General features: G+C 39.6%; 1 pseudogene; it reads right to left on the bottom strand.

The window, feature by feature from the left end:
- Window positions 1-1,128: 1,128 nt before the first annotated feature.
- Window positions 1,129-6,523, bottom strand: part of LOC112806150 (non-selective voltage-gated ion channel VDAC3 pseudogene) — a 28,663-nt pseudogene continuing 23,268 nt past the window's right edge.

The raw sequence follows: 6,523 nt of genomic DNA, 5'->3' as shown, positions 1-6,523 counted from the left end.
AGCTGGTGGGTGCCAGATAAAGGAACCTGGTCCATTGGCAGAAACCACTAACCCCAGTACACCTGGAACCCGTCCTCACTCTGTTTCCTATCTTGTGAGATAGGGGATTTCCTTTTTATTCTGTCTACTTGAGTGGGTTTTCTCTGGTGGCCAAGAGCATCCTAGCTACCAGATTCCCTAGAGGAAATGCTCCCTCATGTCTGTTTCCCTCACTAGCTCATGGTGGAATAGGAAATGTACTGAGGGCTGAAAGCAGTAGGAGAAAGAAGGAAAAAAGAAATGCCTCCTTACTGAAGACTTGTCTAAACAAAAATCCACTTTAATTTAGGAGATTTTTAAATCCTTTAGGAATTGCTACACTGCCAAACACCCTGAACTATCACTTCTCTGTTAGTAGTGTCTCTGTTAGCAGTGTCCAGAGAGCTTTGGAGATGATTGGGATATGGCTCCTGCCCTTGTTTCATGGGCTAACTTCACTGAGTTGCTCATTTATAGTGTCCTTCATCTGTCTCTTTGTTTCTTATGTATGGATTTTACCTCTACCAATTTAGAGAGATGCTCTTTCATGGTAGGGAACTTCTTGTAGCTCTGACAAAATTGGGCACCTAACAGTATGCAACATATGCATTAACTGCATTTTTGAAGGGGTATTTTCATGAACATATTACAGAAATAAGAACCATTGGTAGTCATTTTAAGCAGCCCCAATCTGATTTAAGCTACCTATTGCAAAAAAAAAAAAAAAATTGTATTGAGTCTATCCGGGAAATGTTTTTTTTTTTTTTTTATGTTCCAAATGTGATGGGTTTATTTTATTTTACTCTGATGCAAAACCAAAGATTCCACTACAGCACAGAGATCAATATATTAAAAAGTCATGAAAAAGTGGTGTGGGACATGCAGGACGTGATGTACAAACTGGAGGATCGGGTCATTTCCTTTGTAACATGACACTACATTGTCGCTGAGGAACACATTTAAAATAACCCTGCAGAACTCAACTGAAATGTGGCACAAATATGACAACTTCCAGGCATGCCTTCAAGTACCTCTCTTAGGATGGACTTGCGATCTCTAGAGTTCAGTGTGGGGAGGATTATAATTCTTTGGAAGAATAAAAGTTCACACTTTTGAAATTTCGCAGAATTTTAAGGCCAAAACATAGTGGGTTCTCTTCACCTCCAGGGACAAATCGAATGCTTTACTCAAAATCACATTAAGCTTCTAGTTCAAATCCCAACCCAACCTTGTGACCTCCTGCTTTGAAGTTCTTTCCGTCGATTAAAGCTGATAGGGTCAGTTTGACACCAGGTTGAAGGGTCTGAGTATAACCCAGTCCAATCAGGCTGGCATTATTTACTTTAGCAGATAGAGAAGTTCTACAATCCAGCTTATATTTAGCAGTGATGCCAAAATGGGTATTATTACTGCCAGCCGTCCAAGCAAGATTTATTGACGTTTCAGTCTTCTCGTTAACCTTCTGGTAGATAGACCCTCCAAATTCAGTGCCATCATTCACATGAGTGTGCAGCTAGAAGTCTGCAGCCTTATAACCCAGGGCGAGATTATTCTGTGACAGTTTGGATTTGGCTGTGTCAAAACTCATCTGATAGCCAGCAAGCCAACCCTCAAAGGCTAACACAGCCTAGCCATAGATGGTTGGTCCAGAAAAATCTATATCAACATTACTGCCAAGACTGAAACAATCCCGTTTATAAGAGGCCTTCAATTTTCCACTCTTCTTTCCTGTGTTCGGTACAAATATGGTATCAAGAGTCAGTTTCAACCCTTCAGCCAACTTATTCTCCAAAGAAATTTCTGTTCCGAGAGTATTGTCTGTGTTCCATTTCTGGGTGAAGGTAAGTCCATAGTTACAGACCTTATATTTGGTCTCTAGGTTGCCTGACGCTTTCCCTGTATCAGTGTAAGCATGACCAGAAGTAGAAAATTCCACTCCAGTACAGGACTTGGTTTTCAGATCTATTTTAACCATGCCAAATCCATATCCTTTATTGAAGACATCCTTGGCGGCCTTTCCTAGGTCACAGTAAGTCGGTGTGTTACACATATCTCCAACCAGAGGGCCTGTCTCCGTTCCGCCAGGGCAACGCTGAAGGTCTTCTTCCTGGGAAATGTTTTGAAATTCAGCTAATTTTGAACTCTTGATTCATTCTTTCTCTCGGGGGGAATATTTTCCGTGCAATGGAACTTGTATAGTATGAACTTGTCCTGCAGGAACAGTCTTCTAGCACGTGGTTGTTCCTATCAGCGTATCACAATAGGCATGGTTTTACTCCTCTTTTCCTGAAATTAACAAGACATTCATTGTAATGTATGAATACCAAAAATTGGCCAGTAACTTTGGGGCAGTTTTCAAACACAGTTGAGTAAAATACAGAAGACTAGTAGGTAAGGAGAAATTAGATTATTATGGGAAACAAGAAAAAAGAAGAGAAAAGAACAGTCTAGTTTAAATGTGCCTTCCTTACAGCCTCTATGCAATGAAATGTGGTAATTTGATCCCCATTGATTTTTTGCACTAGTAAATAGCCCCAAATTGCCTTTTGTATGAATTATGTTAAAAGAAATGTGTAATTTTATCAGAGAGTGCTTAAAGGTGGTCTTAAAAAAAATAGGGATCTTTTTAAAATTGAGATGCCTATAGAGTGTAAGCACCTTTTAAAAAAATTACATATTTATTTTCCTGACTGTGCAAATAATATGCACATACTGTAGAAAGTCCAAAGAAGAAACTAAAATTTATGCATATGCTCAAAATCCAAAGATAACCACTGTCTTCCTCTCTCCACCCCCCCACACAGAAAAAGATCAATCTATTTTAAGGTCTATGGTTAAGATCACATCATTCATCATAAACTTTCTCCTAAATCATTAAGAATTTTTCATTAAGATTTGTAGATGATCTTTCATTTTATTTTTCAGTACATTATATCCTCCCCCTCCATTTTAGTTTAGAAGACATTCATGACATTTAAAAAGAACTTTTAGATAAAAATTATTCACAATCTTATTAGTTTAGTACAACTACTCTTTCTTCCTACATTTTCCCTTTCAGAGCTGAAGCTATTTTGTATTCTATTACATAGTAAATATCTCTGAATTTGACCATGGAACCCCTTCTTTAGAGAATATTTTATGGTAGTGGTTCTCAAAGTGTGTGCCCTGGACCAACAGCAGTGTCATTGGGAATGCTGTTGGAAATGCAAATTGTCAGGCTCCACCCCGGACCTACTGAATCAGAAACTGGGAGGTGGGGGTGGGGGTGGGGGGTGGGGAGGGAAGGGGCAATCTGTATTTTTTTACAAGCTATCCAGGCAATTCTGATGCTCACTAGAGTCTGAGAACCACTGTCCTATGGGATCAACAATCTGCATGCAGAACACCCTTTGGGAAACAATTTGCAAAATTGCATTTCTGACTAGTCTCTATATTTCCTGGAAGGAAGATAAAAATTGCTGGTTGCCCCGGTTCCCTCAAGGGTAGAATAAGGATATTCACTGCCTCCCGGGATAAGGATTGAGCAGGATAATGAGTAAAAGTGTTTTGTAAACTAGGTGGTAAAGTGATATATGATATTAGTTATCGTTATGGTGACCTTGAATTTCAGCTGAAGGATTTATATCACTAAGCTCTGGGGAAAGCCAAGTGGAATGTGGACACAGATGGTCCTTAACTTTCACATATTCAAGTTTTCTACAAGTCGATTTTCACACATTATCTATGCCACCCCTAAAATGCCTTTCCCACACCGAATTGGGAATTTCCTACAATTGCAATTTAACGAGCAATTTGAGGTATCCCATGGCTGCACCACCTGCCAACCCACAGCTCTGCTTTGGCAGGGTCACATCTTTTCCTATTTCAGAGTTTTTGTGCATATCTTATTGCACTCAGCCATTATGATTTACAAAGAAAACAGGAGGAAAACAGTAAGCAACACAGTACTCGGCCATGTTTAGTTTTTCTTCCGTTTCTCTGGCAGTCTTAGGCTATGATTGTTTGGGTTTTTGTTTGATGCATGGGATAACCTCTCAAATAATCTCCTACTGACACAAATTTGTATTTCTTTCAAGTTCTCCTCTGCTCCCAGAGTTATTTCTGCTTCCTCTGGTCGTTTGTTCATCTTGTTCCTTCTTAGTCTTGACGTCTGGTGATCCCCAGATGCCTGGGAATCCCTGGTTGTCTATTCATATTTTTATGATTTGGGGTACTGGCATGGGCTCCCTCTACAGCTGCTGGGACTCGTTTCCCCCCATGGGTTCTCCCCAAAAAGGCAGGGTGGCTGTGATCTTCACTTAAGTGGGTAAGACCTTGACCAAGAGACTCCACTCCAGGGACTTGGACATGGAGAAGACAGGCTGAAGACACCTTACCCTCTCGGCTCTCACCTCCTGCTCTCGTTGCCTGGCACTGTTGGACTTCAGTGAATTTTTCACCTCAGCAAAGATGACTCAGATATTTTATTCCTTCTGAGCCCATTTTGGAATTTTTTATTTATCTCTCTTAGCCCTCTATCCCTCCCCCCACCCCCTACATCACTATCCCTCTCCACACTATTTGAAGGGATATTCTCTTAGGGGTTTTATCTCAGGGTTTAAGGCTTCTGCTGCTACTGGCCATGGTGGTGCTGATGGTGGGGTCAAAGACATGACTGGCTTTGCTACTCTGAATGCTGGTCTATAATTAATTATATTGTCATTAATGATCCCGATAATTAAGTATCTCAGAGCCCCCTACTGCTCTTGACTTGTAGTCATTCTAACTCTGAGCTGGGAGTTTCTTTTAACCGTTTTCTTTCTGCTCTGATCTATTTTTTATAGATTTCTCTAGAACGGTAGTTCTCCAGTTATGGTGCCTGAGCTGACAGCATCAGCAAAACCTGCGAACTTGTTAGAAATGCAAATTGTTTATCCATAAGACCACTGATGAGCATTTGGTGGTTTCTAGATTTTTGACTATTACAAATAAAGCTGCTGTGAATATTATTGTACAGATGTTTCTGTGGACATATTTTTTCATTTCTATTGGGTAAATACCTAGAAGTAGAAATGTAAGACAAATCCAATCTGATACAATCCAAGAATTCTTCATAGCTATGATCTAGTAATGGTACAGTGTTATGGATTTATTCTTTTTATGGTTGCCAGATAAAATGCAGTAAGTCCAAAATACTTCATTTAGGACATATTTCTACTAAAAAATTATTCTTTGTTTACCTGAAATCCATATTTAACTGGGTGTCCTGTATTTTTCAATTTTTTTTTGCTAAATATGCCCACCCTAATTCCTTTTTATTATCATGTATGTTATTTTAAGACCTTTGGAAGGTAGAAGAAACAAGATTTACTTGTATGATCATTCCACCATCTTAATCCAAGATAGAAACTTGGCAGAAAACTGATAGCTTCATAATCCATTTATTAGTCTGTTCATTCCAATGCAAAATATGCTGCCCAAACCAGTGAAAATTTACCATCAGAAAGTCCTCCTTCCTAACACGAAATCAATATCTTATGTCTGCAAAATGTCATTTCAAGTAGGCTAGGAGCAGAATTTTGAAGTAAAAAATTACATTAGATAAGAAATTCTATGGCCTGTCACAATTCCAGACTTCAAGCTCTATTACAAAGCTGTAATCATTAAGACAGTATGGTACTGGCACAAAAACAGACACATAGATCAGTGGAACAGAATAGAGAGCCCAGAAATGGACCCTCAACTCTATGGTCAACTCATCTTGGACAAAGCAGGAAAGAATGTCCAATGGAAAAAGACAGTCTCTTCAACAAATGGTGTTCGGAAAATTGGACAGCTACATGCAAAAGAATGAAACTGGACCATTTCCTTACACCACACACAAAAATAGACTCAAAATGGATGAAAGACCTAAATGTGAGACAGGAATCCATCAAAATCCTTGAGGAGAACACAGGCAGCAACCTCTTCTACCTCAGCCGCAGCAACTTCTTCCTAGACACATTGCCAAAGGCAAGGGAAGCAAGGGCAAAAATGAGCTCTTGGGACTTCACCAAGATAAAAAGCTTTTGTACAGCAAAGGAAACAGTCAACAAAACCAAAGACAACCAACAGAATGGGAGAAGATATTTGCAAATGACGTATCAGATAAAGGGCTAGTATCAAAAATCTATAGAGAACTTATCAAACTCAACACCCAAAGAACAAATAATCCAATCAAGAAATGGGCAGAAGACATGAACAGACATTTCTGCCAAGAAGACATCCAAATGGCCAACAGACACATGAAAAAGTGTTCAACATCTCTCGGCATCAGGGAAATCCAAATCAAAACCTCAATGAGATACAACCTCACACCAGTCAGAATGGCTAAAATTAACAAGTCAGGAAATGGCAGATGTTGGCGAGGATGTGGAGAAAGGGGAACCCTCCTACACTACTGGTGGGAATGGAAGCTGGTGCAGCCACTCTGGAAAACAGTATGGAGGTTCCTCAAAAAGTTGAAAATAGAGATACCCTACAACCC

This window comes from Callorhinus ursinus, unplaced genomic scaffold, assembly GCF_003265705.2.
Source record: "Callorhinus ursinus isolate GAN/ISIS: 27379988/994484 unplaced genomic scaffold, GSC_fseal_2.0 scaffold35, whole genome shotgun sequence".
Classification (NCBI taxonomy): domain Eukaryota; kingdom Metazoa; phylum Chordata; class Mammalia; order Carnivora; family Otariidae; genus Callorhinus; species Callorhinus ursinus.
Note: the sequence above shows the minus strand (reverse complement) of the source record. Positions and strands in the feature narration are given on the sequence as shown.